The following is a 24,266-nucleotide window of genomic DNA, read 5'->3' as shown; positions in this document are numbered from 1 at the left end:
AGACTTGCTAGCGTTGCAGAGGACTATTTGGCTTACGAACGAGAGAAATGTACCTTAAATTGGCGTAACAACAAAGCCCACCTCCAGTCTATTTGTTCCAATGCCCGAAACACCTCGGGGTCTCCTAACTTCACGTTCTCACATATCTTGCCTGCACAGGATCTGGACACCATTCGATCCTCTGCCCATACCTCCATCCCCAAAACATCTCAAATATGTATATTTTTTTATATCATGGGCTCTTTCACGGAATGTTTCGGTTTCATGTTTATTATTGAGATACTTGGAACGGGAAACCCGGAGACCGGTGTGACGGCTCTACAAAATACTGCAATTTTTCACTTTCCAGAAGCCATAGGTTTCTAGGGATGCTGGGAGGAAACAGGGGTGTAGCTCGTTCAGGAACTGTTACCTTTGAATGTGAAAGGTGTTTCTTTCATACTCGAACGAAAGGTATTGACTTCGGATGTGAAGGCGCTGGTATTTTTCCAGAAGGCTTTCTCCTCTACCACGTTGCTTTGCACTTGGAGAAACCCTGAAAGCCAGGACAGGTGGTATCATTCCCATTCGAGAGAACTGAGGTCTTCCCCAGGCTTGTAGCTAGCTAGAGGCATAATTGAAGGAAGGACCTAGGATTCTGACGTTTCTCTATCTAGGCAATATATTTAACGATTAGGAGCCCAGGTATGTACTTAACATGGATCCACATCGACACAGAAATATACACAGGTGTATCTTTTGCCCAGACCCAAACCCAAGTTGCATGCGTGCTGTACTTTTTGGCTTATCCACTGCTGTATCGCCATTGCCTGGAAAAGTAGGTTCTCAGTCAATGCTTATTAGGTAAAAGCCGCAGCCCTTACGCTCACCTGATTTCTGCATTTGCTGGCCGAGTGCCCTCCGTTCCTCTAATAAAGTATCAACACGTCCCAGGACTGGGAAAGACCCTGAAGAGTCCATTCTCCTGCCTCTAGACAGCACCACGCCTGAGCCATTTCTGATGGAGAGCACCATCCCCCCCTTTTAAAGGCTCGTTGATATACACACTGAGTGGGACAAGACCCACCAGACAGGAAGTTTCGTTTCTGTACTTACTATTTCTCTGCTTTGCACAGTAGAAACCGGGAGAAAGTCTTATTCTATGGCAAGTATAATAAGTAGGTTTCAAGTCCAGATTACTGGTGTCTTCCAGAAGTGCCGTGCTGAAGAATTTTAGATTGTAATGAACCCTTTTGAGTAAATTTTAATTCCAGTATAGTTAACGTACAGTGTTATATTAGTTTCAGGTGTTCAGTATAGTGATTCAACAATTCTATACATTCCTCAGTGCTCACCATAAGTGTACTCTTTATCCCCATCACCAGTTCGTCCTTTTTCACCCGCCTTCCCTTCTGGCAGCCACCATTTCTTCTCTGTAGTGAAGAGTCTGTCTCTTGGTTTGCCTCTCTCTCTCTTTTTCCTTTGCTCATTTGTTTTGGTTCGTAAGTTCTTCCTATGAGTGAAATCATAAGGTATTTGTCTTTCTCTGACTTCTTTCACTTAGCATTATCCTCTCCTTGCAAATGGCAAGGCTTTGTTCTTTTTTTTGTGGCTGAATAATACTCCACTGTATGTACATGTTACTTCTTTTTGATCCATTCGTCAGCCGATGGACACTTGGGCTGCTTCCATAATTTGGCTATTGGAATGAGCTCTTATTAAAAAAAAATCCCTGGGGTTGATTGGGGGGGGTCTGCAGGGGCAGAGGACAGAGTAGTGGTGGCATTTCGGATTCGCAGTTCCTGAAAGCATGAAGTTTCCTTTTGACCCCCATCTACATCATCCTGCCTACGCTGGTGATGTCAGCAAAAGATCATGAATTGAAGAGCTGAGTCCCCGCTTTTGCTAGGTCTCACCGTGAAATAGCTGTAACTATCTTTTATTTTTCCTAATAACCTATAAAAGCACGAGATCCCATAAGCTCCCAAACTGGGAAATTTCAAGCACAACCTCAACTAAGCAAGGGGAGAAAAGCAGCCTAAGACAAGAGACAACTGAATCCCCATCTGTCCACATGACACAGGAGACACGTCCTCAGAATGCTGAATCGACACAGAGCTCTTGCGGGGCTCTAAGGGTGGGTGGCCACGGGCCAACTGGAGAGCGACGTTCCAGGGAGGCGGAAGGGCGTTTACAAATATGGGCGCACGGAGAATGTCTCATACAAAGCAAGGACTTCAGTGAGCCTGAAAGTAGGAGGTATGTTTGACATGGGAAGGTGTCTCATGTTGAAAGAATAGACCATAGGTCTCTGATGATATTTCTAAAGCCTTGAGGCTTCACCTATAGGTTGGTATGTCTCTTCCTAGATTCTTATTTCCAACCCCCTCCCATACACATCAACCTGGAAGTTGCTGGGCAATTCCGACTCAACACGTCCCCGATGAAACTTCATCTTGAGATTTGCTTTCACGACACTCAAAAGCTTTGCTTCCCGTCTCCCTAGTCATTCAATAGGTTTTCGTGCTCTAGTTCTGTCTCATGTACAAATCTAGGCACTGGGCCACAGAAGTGAACAACGCAGAGAAAGCCCCTGCTCTCGCAGACGAGATTGCCAGATTTCACAACTGCAAAGGGCGCCGATGATGTTGTGTTCTTTGTGGATGGGGCTGTTGGGGTCGTGCCGCGACGAACCTGAAGCCGTGCCCGTCTCGTGGGACTTAACTTCTGGAGGGAGAAGAGAGGAAATAAGTGTGCGGGCCCTGCAAAGCATTTTTTTTTTTTTCCAGATAGGGAGAAGTCATACGTAGGAAGGAAAATGATGCGAATAAGCGAGTCTAGGCAGAAAATAAAATGCTGTCATCAAGAGTGGTTACACTGGGACACACACTGCAAGGGACAGCAGGAAGACATCCTTGAGGAAGTGACACGTGTGGAGATCCGGATCGTGGCAAGGAGTCAGCCATGCAACATGGGGGCCGGGCGTTTCACACACAGAGATCGACAAGTGCAGTATCCAGAAGGTGGCAACAAAGCCTGGGCCTTCAAGAAACAGAATGGAGAGGCCTGTGGCTGGAGATAATGAATAAGGAGCCAGTGGCAGGAGATGAGATCGGAAAGCAGGGCCACATCAGGCCGGGCCTTGCAGGCCACAGCGACGAATGTGGCTTTGGTTGCAGGCCTGTGGGAAGCCACCGGACTTTTTAGGCAGGATCGCTGTCTTAGCTGGCATCCCCCAATCACCCAGTTGCCCAACCTAGAAATCTAAGTCCCTCCCTCCTCATCTGGGTGGTCACAGTCCAAGGTTGTTTACTCTCTCCCTTAAATATCTCTCAAATTGTCCCCTTTCGTTTCATCCTCAACATGCAAGTCCCTTCTGATCTCAACTTTCCCAGGAGGCCTCCTCGGGGGCCGCCCTGCCCCGGCCTCTCTCAGAAGTCTCCGCCCTTGACCCCTGCCTGGAAATCTTGGCTGGGTTTCCGCTGCCCACTGGTCAGGGCTCAAATGTGAGCATCACCCCTCACTTTGAGACACCTTCCCATGTCAAACATACCTCCTACTTTTAGGCTCACTGAAGTCCTTGCTTTGTATGAGACATTCTCCGTGCGCCCATATTTGTAAACGCCCTTCCGCCTCCCTGGAACGTCGTTCTCCAGTTGGCCCGTGGCCACCCATCCTTAGAGCCCGCAAGAGCTCTGTGTCGATTCAGCATTCTGAGGACATGTCTCCTGTAGCACTTGCCAAGTTGGGCTCAGAGTTTTCTGGGCACGGGGCCAACGCCCTCACTCTTGGAAGTTCCTGAGGGCAGAGATCATAGCCTGTGTCTCTGAGAAAGCCAGTGCCAGGCAGATGCCCAAGAAACACTGAACTTAAGAAAGGCATTCTATGACCCCCCAGAGACCCATCGAGAGAGAGAGAAGAGGGACATGTAGCATTTTCTATGGCCTCTCGGACCATCCTGAGCACAGCAGCCAACAGCCGCACCCCTTCAGAGGCTGGCATCCAAGCTGCTCAATGCCTGTTGGGGATCCAGGCAAGGAGGAGACGCCATCCCTCTTTCCCGGCACCTCCGGAACCCATCAAGTGAAATCGGCCCTCGACGACAACATCAAAAGGACCGGATAATTTGTAACTAGTCAACAGGCCACTTGTGTAGTCAAGCTAACGACGAGGTTATTTGGACAGTGCCCATCTGGGTGAACAGATACGGGCGTCCATAGACTGACAAGGCTCTGTGCTACCACGGTCTGGGAAGAAACCAGGAAGCAAGACTCTGGCCACACGTATGCTCAAACCCAGGAAAGTCCCCAAATAGATATTTGAGGAGAATCTAAACAAAGTAGGCAGTGGAGCTAAGAATGTTAATCTACACTCTTAAAACTTCTGCCTTTGGTCTTTTTTTGCAGCCTGAATAGCACACCATCCAGATGGGAGTGCGCGCTTACTGGCAAACGCTGGTTATTTAGATTCTGACAAGAGTCGGTCAGTATTTATTCGGGAAGAGATTGATTCCACCCAGAGTCAGGAAGAGTCTGCCGAGAGGGGAAAGCGCGGGAACAGGGCCTGGGGAGGTGGACGGGATCCTCACAGATTCGGAGGAAGGCGGATCCAGGGCAGGATGCGTGAAGCAGAGCGGGAGGTGATTGGCTTTGCCCTCTACTCCTGACAGCTATGGGTTTTCCCCATCGTACAGACGAGCAGACTGAGTCTCAGAAGGGTCACATGTCCAACAGGCACCCATCACGGGGTCCACACAACACAGATGGGAAGTAAGGAAAGGCAGGGAGGGGCGGGGACCCGGGAGCCAGAGCTCCAGCCCTAGGGCGTGGATCAGTCCTAGAAGAGGGTCACTTGGAGAAGGACCGCGGCCACCAAGGCTGCCAGGACGTATGGCGACTGCGGCCTCCTCGGGGGGTGCTGTCCCAGGTGGGGTGACTCCATTTCTGCTGGTTCTCTGATGTAAGTCAGAATCCTTCAACCTGTCCGGGAGCCCGGGAGCGTTTCAGCAGCCGTCTGAGCAGGTGGAGTGAGCCAAGCTCGGGTGCAAGTTTGTGAACCTGAGCCCTCCCGTCCGGAGCGGACTGCCAGCGTTGCCTCCTGAGGGTCTACACACGGGGATGATTACGTCACCAATACCCTGCCCCTCTTCCCGCCGCCCCGGGACTCCCCACCCCGCGACCCCGTGCAGTAACCGCTGCGTGTGTGTGCGCACATAGCTTTGGCTTCCTCACCCTTTCTCTCCCGGGGTTCGATTGTGCTCACAAAGACCCCCACCCCCACCCCCCCAATGACTCGAAGCATCTCACTGGCGGTGACAAAGGCGAAGGAACTCCGGGTTACGGCCACGGTCCGGGCCCCACTCTCCCGCATTGTGCCCAGCCGCAGCAGTGGTCTCAGAGCGGTCGGGGGTCTTATATATCTCATATGTGCAGCAAAGCAGGGGAACAATGTGACAAATTATGAACAAGCTCAGAGCCGAGCCAGCGGAATTCTTCCCTTTGTGAGCCTCCGTCACGTGTCAGCTGGGCTGCTGGGCCGGGCGGGGGACACGGGGGTGGGGGACATCCCAGCCGCGGGAGGCCAGTCCAGCTCTGGAACACTTTTACACTTGGGAACACTGCCCCTCCTTGACTTGCACGGTGGCACTCTCTCTCTTTCTCTGTCTCCCTGTCTCTCTCTCTCTCAAGGATTGCAAGGGAAAAGAAAATTATTCTGACCCGATTTTTTTCTTTTCTTTTTCTTTCTTTCTTTTTAAATCTTTTCAACATTTATTTACTTTTGAGGGACAAGGAGAGACAAAGCACAAGCAGGGGAGGGGCAGAGGGAGAGAGAGAGAGACACACAGAATCCGAAGCAGGCTCCAGGATCCGAGCTGTCAGCACAGAGCCCGATGCGGGGCTCGAACCCACAAACTGTGAGATCGTGACCCGAGCTGAAGTCGGCCGCTTAACCAACTGAGCCACCCAGGCGCCCCAGCGTTTTTTTTTTTTCTTTTAGATGTAAATATTCAATCCACATTATCCTTGCTACAGGGAACAAAAGACCCAAGCAAATTTTGAGAGTCTGTATTTCAAGAACCAAAGGTGAGAGGGATGCCTGGGTGGCTTAATTGGTTAAGCGTCCGACTCTTAGTTTTGGCTCAGGTCATGATCTCATGGTTCGTGAGCTCGAGCCCCACATCGGGCCTCTGCTGTCAGCACAGAGCCCCCTTCCAGATCCTCTGTCCCCCTCTCTTTCTGCAGCTCTCCTGCTTGCAATCTCTCTCTCTCTCACAAAAATAAACATAAAAAAAAAAAAAAAAACCAAGGGCAAGAAAAACTCCAGTGATGTGGGCCACTATTCTCACTCCAAACACTTCCTAGTCTTGAAGAGTCTGCCTCTTCTTAACCTCCCGCTGCCTCGGTTTCCTCATCTATAAAGAAACATGGCAGTAAGGGGAGGCCACCATAGTAAATGTGTCTCAAGGGCTTAGAGCAGTGTCGGGTACATAGAGAATCCTCAACATGTGTGTTGTTATTATAATGATTATTTACAACAAGATAAGCAGAAATAGACACCCAGTGGCCACTTCGATCATCCTTCCGGTGCCTTGACCCCCTCACTGCCCAGCAGGCGCTGTCCAAGAAGGCCCAGCCCTGACGCGTCCTCTGTGTCTCAGAGTGCCTGGCAGGAGGCAGGGGACAGGGCTTCTCAGTGACCATTTGCTCCCTAACTGCCGTGAGATGGCCTGCAAAAGAAGTCTCTCCATCACTGATGCTGGAATAATCTTCCCTGACAGGATGCTGTGTAGACTGAAAGCCTTCTCTCAAGGTAGCTTCCCAGGTCGTGTTAGGAGATTCAGGCCATGTTTTCTCAGGATAACAAGAAGAAAGTGTTCTTATGCAAACCATTTGGGAAACACACCTTAACCATTTGAGGGTTCTACGTAGAAACTTAGAACCTAAAAGTGGCCCCTTTTCCAGACACTACGCCCTGAGCTTTTTTTTTTTTTTTTCCCTCTCTGGCCAATGGCTACTTTTGTAAGATTCTTACCAAACTCTTAACTCTAGAGACTTCTGTTCTTCTCTCCTTTGGTTAAGAAATATGAAGTCAGACCTCTAGCCGATTTAGCTCTAAGTGGTTTTTATTCGATAACGGACAATTCAAAGACCCCAATTATGACCAAGATAGAACTCATCACCAATTTGTCAAACCTACACAGAACTTAGGGAAATGAAAGAGGGGATAAAGGGGCACCTGGGTGGTTCCGTCGGTTAAGCGTCCGACTCTTGGTTTCGGCTCCGGTCATTATCTCATGGCTCATGGGTTCAAGCCGTGCATCCGGCTCTGCATTGGCAGCGTGGAGACTGCTTGGGAGTCTCTCTCTCTCCCTCTCTCTCTGCCCCTTTCCTGCTCACTTGTTGTCTTTCCCAATAAATAAATAAACGTTAAAAAAAAAAAAAAGAAAGAGGAAAAAAGAGTCAAGATTTAATGATACCTCTTATATCAGAAGTTAGAAAGCTGGAGAAGACTCCCCTTTTATTTATTTATTTATTTATTTTTTAATGTTTATTTATTTTTGAGACAGAGAGAGAGCATGAACGGGGGAGGGGCAGAGAGAGAGGGAGACACAGAATCGGAAGCAGGCTCCAGGCTCCGAGCCATCAGCCCAGAGTCTGACGCGGGGCTCGAACCCACGGACCGCGAGATCGTGACCTGAGCTGAAGTCGGACGCTTAACCGACTGAGCCACCCGGGCGCCCCTGAAGACTCCCCTTTTAATAGAATACACGGCGGAAAGCGACACTTTATTCTTTAAATTAGCAGTAGACAGAGTAATGTGTCAGTACACCGTCTTCTTCTTAAGTATCAGGATACTCGTGGATTCGGGCAATTAATACACTTCCTTTCCTGGTAAGACCTTGAGCAACTTACCTGGAATGTTGTGTCTTAGGCTTTTGAAGCTGTGCTCGATAGAACTGAGCACACAGTGTGGGGACTGATAGAGGAAATACCATAGCTCATTTCATCTCAAACTATGAAATTACATGAACTCGGTAACTCACTTCCTGTGTTACCGAGCAGTGTGTCCTATGTCAGGCTCTTTCATAAAGGAAAAGAATGTAGGTCCCATCCTGGAGAGAGGCTCATCCCACTGGGAAACCAAGACAGGCACCTAGGACAAAGGTCAGTAGTCATTCGAGGCAGACAATGATCCAATTCCCAGTAGAGGTTGGGACCACAAACCTGCTGACCGATGAATGAGGGGGTGGTCACTGGTATTGAATTCTCCAGGGAAGAAGAGGAACTCTACTTTGATGCAGGAGGATGGCAACATTTGGAGGGAGGAAGGGGAAAGGTGGGCAACCCAAGCTCAGATATGGTGACAACTCAGCACGGTCGTTGCTTTTTTCATCCATGACCATGGCAGCTATCTTTACCACATCACTCTTGGTCATCACTAATCAATCAAGTCACTCCCTCGACCCTCCAGTCCAGCCTTCAGAATCCCTCTGAACATGGCATTCCAGGGAGGCATTACCCATTGTTCAGAGTTAGTTCATCAAATAGAACTTTCCATTCTTCTGAGGGACAGGAAGGGAGATGAATAATCACAATAGCCTGAGAGGAAATAGGGGTGTGTGAGAAACTCAGGTCTTGAGGGAAGGTCCCCTGGTGGCCAGGAGTCACATGGTAAGATGATGCAGAATAAGTAGGGCCTTAACTGCCGCATTATCTCTAAATAATAAGGAAGAGGGAAGGGGGGAGGATTAGAAGTTACTGCCTCTATGTCTGACAAATCATTGCATACTTAAAGTGAAAGGGTGCAAGCTCAAAGTCACCCAGTGAGCTATTTACACATAACTTCAGGGCGCCACTGAGATGACGTCACACATTTTACCTAAGAATGTTACATCACAACCCAATGGAATTCGTAGTGTCCTGGAAGGAAAGCCAGCAAGAGGCACGCACAGGCAAGAGAGGGTGTGCATGAATTGCTCAAACCTAAAAGCATTTATCTTGACACTTTGGGAGAAGACTGTGCTGACATGTCACTGTGCCCGTAGTCCTTTTGGAGGAGACTTTGGCAACTCTGTGTCAACCCCTCATTCATCTACCCCACTTCCTGCTCTACAAAAAGCAGAAGGATGAGTTTTCAGTGGGAGAGTCTGGTTCTGTCTTTACTTGGGAGCTGCTCAGGGCTCTGGCTGCTTCTCCACTGCCTGGCCCACTCGCCCCCCCTCCCCCAACCCGGCACAGGCTGGGGCTTGGAATTCAACGCAGAACCTCACTCAGCTTGACCACGTTAGAGAAGGAAACTCCTTCCACTTCTCTTCCTTCCTTTCCCTTTCTGCATGCAGCGTCTCCTCTTTTTGGTAAAACAGGACAAAGGCACAGACCTAGTTGATCAAAGGCACAGACCTAGTTTAGGGCAATAGAATTTTGTCAAGCCCAAAATTATCCTCTGTACCTGCAGATGGCTCTTCGCGCATCCCAAATAAAATGTCCCTCCCTAAAATGATTGCTTTGATTTCTTGCAGTCTCCCTGAGAAACAATGCCTCCCCCCCACACCCCCCCCCACACCCCCCCACACCCCCTCCACCTCCCCCACCCTCTATCCCCCCTCCCCTCCCTCCCCCACGTCCCCCACCTCTCCCACCCCCTGCTCCTGGCCTCCAGGGAAAGAATCAACATACCCAGGCGGTATATATCTTGGAGACACCAAGTTGGTCAGGCAACTTCCCTCCTACTCTCCACATTCCAAAGGAGATTATTAATTGTCCCCAGAAGAGGAGGCCAGCTGAAAAGGAAGATCCCCAGTTGATATGCAAATCTCACCAAAGAAGCAATTGCTTTCCCCCACCCCCCCCCACCCCTCTTCACCGACCAACATGAGCAGAAAGTCTGCTGACAACTTAGAAGTCAGCACTTACGGAAAACAAAGCCCCTACCCCAGCCTCTGGAGAAGGATTTTGTTTTATTTTAGGAAGGCAGAGAGATGGCTTTTTTGGTTTAGGTTGAAATTACGAGGTGTGCAACCTTTTCTTTCTCCTTCGCGCCCAAATGGAGGCTCTCACACCGAATTTTGTTTCCCGACAAGAGAAGGAGAAGCCACTGGCCTCCTCGTGGAGGGCATCCCCCACCCCCGCCCCCCATCCCCAAGCTTTTGTGTTTGCTGGAGATCTTGGACGGTCCCCCGGCACACGGCATTCAGCAAGGTTATCGGGCTAGTCACAGCCTTCAAGAAACAAATATCTAACACCTTGTTCCCCTTGGCGGTTCAAAAGCCACTGTCACTGGGGTCCACTGGTGGTTTCAAACAAGGCCATGATTCATATGTAAACGAGAGGAGGATTTTCATGATTTCATAATAAAATGTTGAAACGCTTTGATCGCAAGTTGTAAGGAGGTGTGAAACAGTGCCTCGGAAACAGACAGATATTTGTGCAAGCATCCTTTATGTATTGCCAGTGCGGAATAATAACATATGAAAGCCCCAACTTACCTCATCTGCCTGGTACAACCAAGGCATAAATAAAGGGGAACAATGGGATTACTATTACTCACTCTCCGAGAGCCAGCGATATCACTGTATCCTTTATAATTGCTGGCAAGAAGATTAATGTTTTGTTAAATATCAGAGCAAGGTCACAAGGGGGCTTGCGGGCCTGTCTAAACATCTAGTCTTTAAACTCCTTCTCTCTCACTTGCTCATTTTTGAGGAAATGAACTTGTAGCGTTTCCTCTAATTATGGTGATTTCTGCTTTTGAAAGCTGGCCTACATCATCACCTCGCTCCAAACACACACACACACACACACACACACACTCTCTCTCTCTCTCTCTCTCACACACACACACACACGCACACACACACGCACACCTTCCCCAAATGATATTTGGGGACAGGCTTGATTTAGCTGCAGCATATGGGCAATGTTGTTATGAGGCGACCTTGCCCTTTTAACCAACATGGATAATTCATTGCCTGCCACTGTGGCCTGAAGCAAGGGGCTTGGGCTTAAGAGATCGACTTTATTGGGGTCCTCAGGGGGCTCCCTACCGAAGACTGCTATCGTCGTTCGCTGTGCTTCTGTTATGTTTAGCCCGTACACCCGTCCATGCAGATGTTTCCAACAGCAAACAGTTCGTGACCCAGAAAGAACAAAATATTTTGGCTTTTCCCAGCTTTCAACACCTGTTCAAACCAAAGAGGCTTCGGAGCTCTGCGCACACATCAGAAAGCCCAGCCAGCAACTGGCGAGAGGCCGCTTCATGGCTAGAGCCAACCTATGACTCAGTGGCAAACCCAAGAGCCTTCCCGCAGTGACCCTTAACGCCCAGATCTTACAGAACGACCTATCATCATCATGCTGAAGGATCTATCATGTATATCTGTCAGTGTATCTCTACCACATCAAAAATTAACCCGGGAAGTCCACAAGCATCCCTCTGTCGTTTTGTTCTACGTTTTTCAGGGCAAGGTCATGGCCTCGTACAACACTGGGCTCCGGGTATTTGCCGTTTGTCCGGTTTCTGCGGGCTTGTGGGTTGACTTTGGAAGTCCTTCTGGACTGAGTGATTGAGGACAGCACCCTGGGCGTGGTGGTGGACGTTCTTTATAGTTTCCCAAAGGGAACTAGCGACAACACTGAGAAGGCTTGGGGTCGACAGGAACATCTTACAAATAATGGTTAAGGACACAGTAGAAGGCAGGAAGGGGAACCTTACAAAAAGCAAGAGGATTGCCAGGGGGGTGCAGGGCCCTGGCTCCGGGGCCTGCTGATCTCCCCGCTCCACACCTTGTGCCTGGGCAAAGGCTCTATGAGTTGCAGCCCCAATTTTAAGATTTGCTTATTTGTTTGTTTTTCCTCCTTGCAGCTCAAGGAGGAGTTAAGAAGTAAAAGAGACAGCTTGGAATGAAGGTAGGTGTAGGAGGCAATTAAATGTGAAAGAGGGGATGTCCTGACTTTGGGGACTTGCCTTACCTTCCTTCACTAATCTCAGCGACAGTCAGAGGTGTAGGAACAGCCACGATTACCTCTTGCCTCAGCATGAAACAAAGGCAATGGTGCCCCACCTCTGTAGATGTCTGTGCCTCGTTTACACTGTAGACCCTCAATAGCACGCATTTGAATCAGTGAGTGGCTAGCTGGCTGGGTGGATGGATGGATGGACGGATGCATAGATGGGTGATTACAGAGATTCAGCACAAGATAGACTAGGCAAGCAAGAGCTCAGCCACCCCGAGGGTTGGCAAACCATGACCTGTCATCCAGGTTTAACCGGACACCTGTTTTTGTAACAAAGGTTTTGCTGAGATGTTGCTATGACCATTCATTTATGCACTGTCTGCTATCACGATATGAGGCAGGGCCGTAGAAGCAACATGGCCTTCTAATTATTTACTCTCTGGGCCTTTACAGAATAAGTTCACCAGCCCCTGAGCTATACTGTTACTAGACTGTCTGAGTTCTCATGTGGTCTGTCCTCGTTCTTTGTTGTCTTTGTCTTATTGATACGATAACAATAATAAAAAAAAAAAACACAAACAGTAAAACCACATCGTACATCCATTTTACTCGTATAAACTCTTGCAAACCTGTTAGGCATAAACTAAACAAGTCTGTTGGGTAGAAGAAGCCTAGTCAATGAAGCCAACCTCTTCCTCTGGGGTTCAGGTGAAGAAATGATGATCTTTTCCAACGCAGAGCATAGAACACTCAATGTGATAGGATTTTTGAGAGCCTGTACACAAAACCACGTGTTCTGTACTTTCTGTGGAATTCAGGGGGATTTACTTAGGGGCTAATTTTGACCAGATGGCTGATTTTTCACCTTCTTACAGTCGCTTTAATATAGAAGCTATCCTGGGGCGCCTGGGTGGCTCAGTCAGTTAAGCATCTGACTTCAGCTCCGGTCATGATCCCAGGGCTTGTGAGTTCGAGCCCCACCTCGGCTCTGTGCTGACAACTCGGAGCCTGGAGTCTGCTTCAGATTCTGTGTCTCCCTCTCTCTCTGACCCTCCCCCCCTCGCACTCTGTCTCTCTCTGTCTCAAAAGTAAACAAACATTTTTAAAGAAATTAAAAAAAAAATTGAAGCTATCCTCATGACATCTAAGAATCTTATGCCCAGAGCTCATATACATCCCATTGTGCGTGTTGAGTCTTTTCCTCTTGCTGGGTGGGGAGGATTATTTCATCTGCTTCCCATGATTCAGGAGGAACAACATAACAGCTGCTTAGATAAGATTAACTGAATTTCAGGCTCCTTAGACGCATCGATAATGAATATGGCTCAGGTTGGTAGGTCCCCGTGATCTATTCGGGTCCATCAATACCAGCAGCCGGCAGAAGGAACACAAGAATGCATGAGGTTGGCCAAGAGAGTAGCAGAACCTCAAACATGGAAAGTCTAGCTTGAGATGTCCTTGCCTCAGAGACTTAAGGCTGCATGAACTTGGCTAAAATGATTCACAAACAGGAAGGGTACCGGGGGCAAGGAGTGAGAAGGCAGATATGTAGATGCATCAGGAAGACAGATATTGTGGTCTGTTATTTTGCATTTGTAATGGTCACACCCTATTTAATAGGATGCTGTCACTGCTCTCTGCATGTCAGGGCAAGAACACTGCTGGCCGTCAGGTAAATCTGCAGCACAATCCCATTAACTACTTGGAAGATTAAGGTAGTGGGCACCTTCAAAGATGGCCACTCATAATCCCCCCCTCCCATTCCTTCAGGCCCTTTATAATCCCCTCCCTGTGAGCGTGGGCTGGACCTAGTTACTCGCTTGTAATCCATAGAATAAGGCAAAAATGATGACGTCTCCCTTCTGAGATCTGGTTACAAAAGATGGCAATTTCTGTCTTGTTCACCTCTTGGCCTCTCGCTTGTTCTGTTAAAGCCAGCTGTCATGCTGTGAACTGCCCTGTAGAGAGGTCCACATGGCCAGGACCTGGGGCGCGGGGGCGCGGGGGGCGGGCGGGGAATCTCTGACCAACAACCCGTGAGGACCTGAATCTTGCCAACAGCCACATGAGCGAGCTGGGAAGTGGATCCTTCCCCACTTGAGGCTTAAGATGACCATAGCCCCGGCTGACGCCTTAATGACAGCTTCTGAGAGACACTGAGCCAGAAGACCAGCTAAGCCGCACCTACATTCCTGACCTCCAGAAACTGTAGGATAATAAAGATTTGTTTCATTTAGGCCAAGAAGTTGTAAGGTAATTTGTTATGCAGCAGTGGATAACTAGTACAGTTAGAGTTTTCCGGCTAGTTTGGCTTTCCCCTTCCTTTATACCTTAATCCAACTCCCTGTGTAACAATCACTATTTGGCATACTATATTTGGTTTGGTTTTTCTTTCGAAGACTGAAAAGAAACTCTGAGCTAGGGACAGGTGAATGATTTGTTAACTGCGTTACTTCCTTGCTGGAGAAATTAACTACCCAATGCTTAGAGACTTAATGGAACACCAACTTATTCTGTCTCATGGATTCTTTTCATTTAGTTTAATTTTTTTTTTTTTTTAAGAGAGAGAGAATGAGCCTGCAAGCAGTGAGGAGGGGCAGAGGGGCAGAGGAAAGAGATAATCTTAAGCAGGCTCCACATTCAGTGCAGAGCCCAACACAGGGCTTGATCCCCCAACCCTGGGATCATGAACTGAGATGAAATCAAGACTGGGGTGCTCAACCAACTGAACCACCCAGGCGCCCCTCTGGTGCATTCTTTAAGTCAGAAATTTGGGCACCACCTAACGTCACACAGAGGCATCAGTCGATGACTGGTCTGGTCTGGAGGGACTAAGGCGACTCCATCACATGTCTGGTCGTTTGGCAGGGGCGACTGTCAGCCGTGCGATCATCTAAGATGTCATTTGGAGCACAGGTGGCCTGTCCAGCATGCAGACCTTAGGGTAGTCAACTTCTGACATGGCAAACAACGTTCCCAAGAACAAGAGACCCAAGAAGTTTGGTTTCATATTTATCCTCCAGAGAAGTATTTTTCAGATTGATTAGATTCAAGGATGGAACGTTAGACTCAAGAAATTTATTAAAAAAAAAAAAAAAAAAGGATGATATGGCCCAAATAAGTTGGAAAACCTTCTCTTCTCTAGCTCCTTCTTTGGCAGTCAAAATGCGTATTAGCATATTTAGGCCTTAAAAATCAAGAACCCAATTTAACTTATTAAGAGTTTCCCAAATATATAGACTACAGAACCCCAACCTTACTTGAGTATGTTAGAACATTCATCTGGCATATGGAAATAAGGCAAAAAGTTTGAGAGCACGTCCTTTCTACATCAGCACTATTACCAAAGGCCATTCAAAGATTGTCCAGGGAAGGGCTGTCCAATAGAAGTTTCTGCAGTGATAGAAATGTTCTGTACTGTCCAATATGGTAGCTACCAGAGACGTGAGGCTATTGGGCACTTGACATGTAGCTAATGCTACCGGGAACCTGAAATTTTAATTTCTTTAATTTTAACCGGTCTAACTTTAAATAGCCGTATGTGTCTACTGGTGGCCATGTTGGATGGAACAGGTCTAGGAAAAGGTACTTAGTTGATCTCAGTGTTTATCATTGATTAAAGGTCCCACACTCGGTGATGTCACTAGGCCCCTACTGCCCTCTCATCTGTTCAGCTACTGACCAGTCCCCCTTGACCTGTAGGGTCGACCCACAATAAAGCAACCAAGTGAGTAGCTCCTGGGCCATTAGGAAACTTCTAAGACTCTGCTTCAAAGCTAAGGTTTACTGACTAGTGGTGATGGTTGATTTTATCTGTCAACTCAACTGGGCCACAGGATGCCAAATGGCTGGTTGTGCATTATTTCTGCGTATATCTGTGAGGCTGTTTCTAGAAAAGATTAGCACTTGAACTGGTGAACTAAGTAAAGAAGATGGCCCTCCCCGATGTGGGTGGGCATTATCCAATCTGCTGTGGCCCTCCATGGAAAAAAAAAGGTGGAGGAAGGTTGAATTAGTTCTGCTTGGTTGCTGGACGATGATATTGATTTCCCCTGCCCTCGGCATTCCTGGTCCTCAGGCCTTCAGAGCAGAACTAGAATCTCACCCTTGACTTTCCTGCCTGCTGTGACTTTGAACTATACCACCGGCTTTCCTGGGTCTCCACCTTTGCAGATGGTAAATCATGGAACTTCTCAGCCTTTATAATTGTATGAGCCAATATCTCATAATAAATATTTTCATATACACACACATTATTATTGACATATATATGTGTATAAATGCACATATATACATATACACATGTGGCCCGGTCCCTGGAAGCCCTGAATGACAGTAGACGCTGCTTCTGGTATACCTGTCACCGTCTCCCTATTAGGCTGTGATACTACATTGCTGGGTGGTGATAATCTCAGGAGTGGGATCACAGATCTTCAGGACATGGGAACAGTGGATAAAGTTGGGGACACCAAAGCCAAATGTCCATGTTAAAACCTGGGCCCTACCATCCACTCCGTGTGTACATTTGGAGAAGTTACTGGACTTTTTCTGGATCTCAGCAACTTGTACTATAAAATAGAGATCAGGCTAAGAAAATGTCGTAAGGTCGTGAGCCCACTCCTACCATTTGTGGGCTAAAGAAATGGCCGACAAAGGGCCCTCAGGTGGGCGATCTACCTGTCTTTGCTCCAAACAACCCCAAACAACAACCTTTTACCCCAAGTTCAGCTCCATTCCCCCAAGTTTACCCTCACACCCATTGACAGTCCTCTCTAGACCTGGGGGACACTCATTGGTTACACCGTCTCCCCTTGAGAAGACAAACCCAGGACAGAGGCATATGCAGCCTGTATGTGAGCAGAAAATTCTGAGGTCCTGGGCATCCTTAGTGTGATCTAGAAGAAGGGACAATGGTTCCAGGAGAGCATATCCCTTTGGCCCCGAGTCTCCTCACCACGGGGAGAGGCACTGTCACCAAAGGGCCAGATCAGAGCCCAGGGAACATGCATGCACTCACACACCTACACAGGGCACAGGGCAGGGGCCCCTCTTGCCCAGGTCCAAGGAAGGTTCTGGACTGAGGATTAAGTGACAGCTTAGGAAAAGGGCTGGCACCTGGTTAAGACTCTGTAAGTCACTGGCATATTTCACTCCAGTTTCACCGTGGCGTCTAGCTGTGTAAGGTCCAGCTGTCCTCTGAACCTAAGACCTACTAACAGATGACAAGAAAGAAACTTTATTTGACTTGGAGTGAAAATAAAGCCAGTTTATCCCTTCAAAGAGTACCGGGGATAATGGGATGAGGAGACGCAGGTCCGGGGATACAGGGGACCCGAAGTTCCCAGCGGCCATCGTATTCTGGATTCATAAGGTCAAACTTTACAGCCTTGTTACAGTCCCTCTTGAGAATCCCTATCAAAGGTAGGCCATTTCATCCCTGCTCTAAGTGGAAAAAAAGAAAAAAAAAAGGCTTCTGTGTTTTTCTTATAATGACACTACCAAAGAGCATTATGCAACGCAAGAATTAAAAGGGAGAAACGTATTTTTAAACAGATAGCGTCTACTGAGGTGTCAGCTAGCCAAATACAAGGTCATCAGATGGCCAGGAAAAGAGTGCCCGAGAAAGGAAGCATACATGCAGTGGATGTGAAGTTATTTCTGCCAGAGACACATCTCGGGGCTGAGGCTACAGGGGAGGCCCGAGCCGGTGGCCAGCGTGCACATCTGAGGAGACGCTCGCTCTCGGGGTTGTGTGCGTGGGCACGGGGCGGGCACCTGAGAGGCCGTGGGCTCCGTGTCTCGCTCGTCATTCTGGCCCCGGGGACCCCCCGTGTGTTATAACCAAGGCTCTTCAAAAGGAGTAGGGGAGGCTGTGAAATCGCAGTCGCTTCTGGGATAAACTAGCGGACAAATTAACACAGATAACCGTCTTCGGAGGATTCGCCCACACCAGAGTTCGCCGGCAGCTCGCTCTGTTGGAGGTGGAAAGGCTGGAAATAGCTAGGGCTTTCCCCCCCAAGGAGCCACCCTCCCCAGATGCGCAGAAAGCCCGCACATCTGGCTGTTCCCCCTGGCTTTCAGCTCAGCTGGGAGGCTTGATGAGAACGCGTGCCAGGGGGGATCTGGCATCTGATGGGCGCAGGGAAGGGGCAGACCAGCTCCAGGGCGAGTCCCAGACCAGCCTGGTCCCCCCAGCAGGCTCCGGGGAGAAGAAAAACCAGGCAAGCCAGGCAACCCAACCCACACTCTCTCCTTCCACCGGGGATATTTGTCTTTGTTTCCATAGGTATTTATTTGTGTTTTCCTCTGACTGTTTTGCGTATCATTGAGAGTTAAAGAAGACATATTGTATGTCCTAAAGAGAGGCAGTAAAAATAATTTAGCTTATTTCTTTCATGTCTGAGTGTATTAATTCTTGCTTACATGAGGAAATACGAAAAAACACAAACTGTAAACAAGGAATCATTTGGAATCAGATTATGCATGAATAACGACACACGTTCTCATCTAAGATGTGTGTGCGCGGAGGGGGGAGAAATCTAGTTTTACTGCCAGTAGCTTTAAAAAATGTTTTTCTTTTTCAAAGGAAATTACTCAGAATGTAATAAAAACATGTTTTCTGTTCTAAAAGGATTAATTTACCTTTTGTGTCATGAAAAAATAAATGCAATCAACACCTCAATTCTCCTCTATGGAGAAGGAGAATTTCCACGTGCAAATCCTAGGGAATGGCCATTTAGCTCTGATTTCCTAATACTACCGAGATTGTGTTTCTCTTATGATTTCTCTGTTATTCAGACTCTTTCCCGGGCCTCAGATGACTGCAGAGCAGGGAGGGGCCGGGCGGGGGGTGTTCCTCTGGTTCCTGTTCCAATTCTGGCCCCTCTTTCTTTCCATGCATTTCCCTTTTTTTCCCCTGTGACCCCATTCTCGCTCATTAGCACCCAGAGACTGAGAAGTGCAAAGGGCTCTGTAAAGCGAGGAAGAGGCAAGTTAATCATTGCAGACTCCGGAGATGGGGGGTGGGGGGGGCGGGGGTTAGTGGCATCTCTAATTCCACTGAGCACGTGACCTGGGACTTGTTTACCTAACCTTACAACCCTTCACTTTCCTCGCTTGCAAAAGAGAAATGAAAAACTGTACCTCCTGGATAGGGCAATTCCAAGGAACGAATGCATGGAGAGGGCTCAGCACGGTATCTTGTGGACCTCATTTTCCTGGAGCCATTGCATCTTGCCTCTTTTTCACGCCTGGACATAGGCATCCTGTTTAGAAATAACCTTTCGTTCTCATTTCGGTCCTTCCCGCAGGCCGAGTTCATTCACCCGTCGCCCCCAGGGATATTTGAAAGGATTGTTCTTCTTACTATTCTTTCATTTGGTTTTCCTTTACTGAGCCCCAGACTCGAGGGTTGGAAGGATTCTTTAGGATCTGCCACCCAAACACCCATCCACGCAGCCGTCCGTCCATGCAGCCGTCCAACAAATCTACTAAGCACGTCAAGCACGGTCCTAGCTTTGGAATGGAGACGTGAAGAAAACGCTCAGACCTCGGCTCTCACGGCGCTTCGTCTTGTGAGCGGGCATTGAACAGCAGAACGACATGTGACAAGTAGGGCAGCCAAGTTGTTTCGGTTTGACCAGGACTTGCCTCGTTTCAGCGCTGAGGTCCTGGATCCGGAGACTGTATCCTCTGTCCTGGCAAACAGGCACGTTCGGTCATCCTAACAGATAAATGCGATGAAGGGAAAAGCTACCAGGAAAGTTGCCAACTGGAGACCTGACCCCCGTCTCAGGGGTCAGAGGTGGCTCACCCAGGGAAGCCCCGCTCCGTGAAGACCAGACGGACGGAGCAGTAGACACCCGAAGGATGCGGTGAGGAGGGGAAGGCGGGTCGAGCGTACGATCAGGGGCACTGCTTATACAAAGGCCCGAAGGTTGGAGGACTTGGAAGGCGCAGAGAAATCAAAGCCAGGTGACATTGCAGAGGCGAGTAAGGAAAACCCTACAGACTCCACGGAGGAACGTGTGAGTCAGCGGAGGGGCGCTGGGAGGCTCCGGGGAGGTTGAAGCAAGGACGCTGCGACCAAGAAGTTCCTTACGAAGACGGTCCCCCGGCTGTGCTCTGAGCACTGATGGAAAGTGAGGTGCCAAGACTAGGTAGGAAAGTTCTACCTAGTGGGCGTGGATGAAGGGCTCCCCGGGACAGAGTGGACTGGCCCAGACTGACTGGACCGGGGACAGGAGGCAGGAGAAGGGGAAAGGCGGACTCCCAGGTTCCTGGTGGAAGCCCTCACGCACGGTAGGACCGGTTAGTGAGAAGGCAACGCTCGCCGCAGCAAGTCAAAGTTCTCGCGAGTCTCGGTGCTTCTGACTCGTGAACTCAGAGGCCCAACACGTGCACCTGCTCTCCCGACATTCACAGGTGACAGAGGAGCACGGCCTGGCAACACACATCCCCATACAGTGGAGAGAGGCTGTGAGGCCAGAAACGAGCACAGGCACTGAGCAGGGGCAGGAGGAGGGGACCAGCCAGGCGCACGAAGTTGACAAGGAAGACTTCACAGAACGGAAGGTGCTTCCCTTTGGACTTAAAAGCGAAACGAAAGCGCAGCAGGTGCGGCCAGAGGGAGGACGCTCCCGGCAGGGAGCACAGCACACGCAAAGGCAGGGGCTCTAAGACCTGTTGGGGGGATGTCCGGGAGTCTGGCCCGGCAGGAGCAAAGATGGCAGGGCCACGGGATGGAGGGGAGGCAGGCCGTGGCCAGCTCGTGAAAGTCCCCTCTGTCTGCCACGCGAGGAAGTTCAGACCTGATCTGGGAGTCCATAAGGACCTACCAAGGATTTTTGGTTTTTGTATTTTTTTGGTTTTATAATTATTTTAGACTTATATAAAAGTTGCGGAAGTAATACAGAGAATTCTTTGACTTCTGGGGTTTTTTTTTAGTTTATTTAGAGACAGAGATAGTGTGGATGGGGACACGGGGCAGGGCGGGTCGGGGGTGGGGGCTGCAGAGAGAGAGGGAGAATCCCAAGCAGGCTCCACGGGGTCGGCACAGAGCCCAGGTTGGGGCTCGAACTCACGAAACCGTGAGATCATAACCTGAGCCCAAATCAAGGGTTGGACGCTTAACCGACTGAGCCTCCCAGGTGCCCCTAGAATTCTCTGTGACTTCTTCACCAGCAAGGGGAGGGCATGAGCTTTTACCTGCCTTCCCAAGTGGAGCTTTTTAAGACTCCCTTGAATGATTACGATACCAATAATTATTGTAACAGCAACACACTTATATAGTACTTGCCACGTTCCGGGAACTGTTCTAAGGATTTCACGTACGTCAACTCATGTAATCCTCAATCAACCCGGTGAGGCCAATACTTTCGAGGACCCATTTTACAGGTGAGAAAACAGACGTCCCTCAGACGCATGGTTAATGTGCCACAACCCAGATGTGTGGCCCACATCTATGGCCCTCCCACTTCTGGAGTCTAAATGCGTGAAAACAACAACAACCCAGACAGACGTCCCCTAAACAGATCAGGCGCCCACAAGGGAGGGTGCTATTACCTCCTTGCGAAGGTGACGGTAAATCAAAGTTTCCGGAAAAGTTAAATGGCTTCTCTGCAGCCAAACCTGCGACTCTAGCCTCTTGAGCGAATTCACCTGCCCCCCACTTTTTCCTCCTCTCTGGGATCTCGGTGATTCCATGAGGCCCACCCTCCGTGGGGAAGGCTGCCTGCCCTACTCAGCCCTTCCCATTCAAATGCCAATCTCTTCCTGAAACACCCTCCTCGACACACCCAGAAATAGCCGGCTATCTGGGCACCCCCTGGCCCCCTCAAGCAGACATAAAACTAGCCATCATACCTATCTTGTCACCTGAGGCGCTGCCCATTTATTTCCCTGAACACGGATTATTGAGCCACTATGAAGCATTAAGCTCAGAGAACACGTCGACAAAGACAGATAGACAACACAAACCATTGTTGCTTCTGTCATTAAGGCATCTCGTCGAGGACAGAAGCTTGTTTAACGTGGGCTTCTCCAGAGCCACAGCCTTCAGTACTTTCTGGAAGGGCTTCATGACCCAAGAAAGCTCACAAGCGCAGTGGAGTCTGGCTGAGTTCGAATCCCAGCTGTCCTGCTTCGCAGCAAGGTGACCTTGGGCAACTCGTCAGCCTTCCTGTGCCTCCATTTCCTCACGGGAATAAGGACACCCCCAACATCCTACGGATGTTCCGAGGATCCAGTGAGCGGAAAGCACCGGGCATCGCGTGTGGCCAGATGGTAAACATTACATGAGTATTCACGTAATTTTGAAGCCAACTGTCCGGAGATATTGCATGCATTTAAGCTGTGTCGTCGGATGGGCTTTGACGGTGACCTTCGCGGGAGGGAGCCCTGATGCATCAAGAGCCAGCTATCGCTTTACGTTTAGCGCAATTCTATTTACTTCGTGGCCTTGCCGTGGGAACGCGTGGCCTTCAGAACAGTGCAGGGCATGTAACATATCCTCGATCAACGTGAGCTCTTTTTACCACTATCGTTGGCTGCAAAGAGTCTCCCACCGGGCAGAGTTACCTAGAAACTCAGAGCAAAAAGAGAAGCTCCCATGCGGGGAAGCAAAGCAGCTGAAAACTCTTCTGAGAAAATACTAGTGTGGTCCAGCCCGGCGATGGAAGGTGAATGCCACTCGTGGTCTGATCCGCCCCCTGTTTTGAGCCCCAGAGGCCTCTGAACTTGACCCTTTCCTAACAGCAGATGTAGACTCGAAGGGTGGCCGCCAGGATTCGCAGCGATGACCTGTTCCTCGGGCAGCCAAGGGGCTCAGCCGCCGGGGACGGGGCCAGAGAGGTCACTACCGAGAGAGAGACCCCTGTCCTTCTGCCGCTTTGATGGGGCTGCCAGATCTCAGCCTCCCATCTGTAATCCCAAGTTTCATGTTTTAAAAAAGTCTTGCCAAAGAAGCCAACAGTGTCGGCTCCCAGGAAAACAAACACAAAAGTATTTTTGTCAAGGCAGGAGCCCTGCAGTGGTTGGCTGCTTTTACAGATATCTGTTCACCTTTCATAAATGTCAGACTTGAAATAAAAAAGACAGGATAATGAGGTCTCATTTCCACAGAAGCAAGCAGGCACCTACTAATTAACCCACAGACCACTAACAAACATGCTGTTTAGACGCTTTGGCGGCGATCGGCAGAAGCGCAAATAGCTTGGGCTCAAACGATCTGATTTTCCTACCCTCCTCTGCTATTTTAAAAATATTTTAAATGGCCCCAATGATTCAACATCTGTTCATTTATTCGGCACACATTTGCATAATACCCACTGTGTGCAAGGCGCTCGATCAGGGCTGGGGCGTGGGGACCGTGCGAGGCCGTATTTCGTGGGGAGCAGAGGCCCTGTGGCGGCCGACAGGTCGGGATTTGAATTTCAGCCTCGTCCCTCGGCACATACATGTAAGTGTTGCAAACCTGAGTTGACTCCTGCATCACGTAGCGTGGAGATAATGCCATTGCGTGTCATAAGCTGTTGGAATTAAATAATAGAAGTAAAATGTCTACCAGGCGGAAAGGGACACTTACTGTAAAGAAGGAGTCGGTCAGAGAGAAGGAGAAAGGAAGGGGGAAGAAGAAAGAGGGGAAAAGGAAGGGGGAGAAGGAGAAGAGTACATGGTGGGGGTGACAGAGGAAGGAAACCAACTAGGTTGGGGACAGGAGAAGGAAAAGAGGAGATCTCCGTGTCACTGACCTCTGCGTATGGTGTGCAAGACTGACATACATATGGATTACGAGGGCAGAGTCAGTGGTTAGAGAGGGACAGAAACGTCTGAGATACTTTAAAGAAAGCAATCACTTCTTACCGTGGATTGAGAGGCAGTGGTCAAGGGTGAGGAAAACAGATGCTTGTGTTTGGAGTCCTTGATGGGCGGACACCGACTGGAAGAGAAGAGCAGGGAAAGGTGCTTTAGGTGAGAGGAACAGCCTGGACACAAGCCTGGGGGCTGGATTGCACAGGCTGTGTTTACGGCCCAGAGAGGTGTCACAGCTGGCTTGGCAGGAGGGGCGCAGTGGAGGGCAAGGCTGCAAAGATTGGGATCCCCTGGGCCGTGGAGACCTCGAACGTTTTGTCCTGAAGGTGGCTAGAAGTTCTCAGTGAGAAGATTCCAGAGGCGGAAATCCAAAGCGGGAGAGATCATTCCAAGTTATTTCAAGAAGTCCACGAGTAAGGAAGAGGTCCATTTCTGTACTGTGCAAACAACGCTGGTCCCTTACCTCTACAATGCATTTTATTCCCTTGGCAAACAATGCTTCATGAATTATTGTATTTAATT

General features: G+C 49.2%; 1 long non-coding RNA gene across 1 annotated transcript; it reads left to right on the top strand.

The window, feature by feature from the left end:
- The first annotated feature begins 8,619 nt into the window (after positions 1 to 8,619).
- On the top strand, positions 8,620 to 14,105 carry LOC122234130. Its single transcript, XR_006211882.1, has 4 exons — positions 8,620 to 8,651; positions 11,842 to 11,885; positions 13,554 to 13,605; positions 13,995 to 14,105. It is a non-coding gene; the product is annotated as an uncharacterized LOC122234130 (long non-coding RNA).
- Positions 14,106 to 24,266: the final 10,161 nt, after the last annotated feature.

The sequence above is a fragment of the Panthera tigris genome, chromosome E2 (assembly GCF_018350195.1).
Source record: "Panthera tigris isolate Pti1 chromosome E2, P.tigris_Pti1_mat1.1, whole genome shotgun sequence".
NCBI lineage: Eukaryota > Metazoa > Chordata > Mammalia > Carnivora > Felidae > Panthera > Panthera tigris.
Note: the sequence above shows the minus strand (reverse complement) of the source record. Positions and strands in the feature narration are given on the sequence as shown.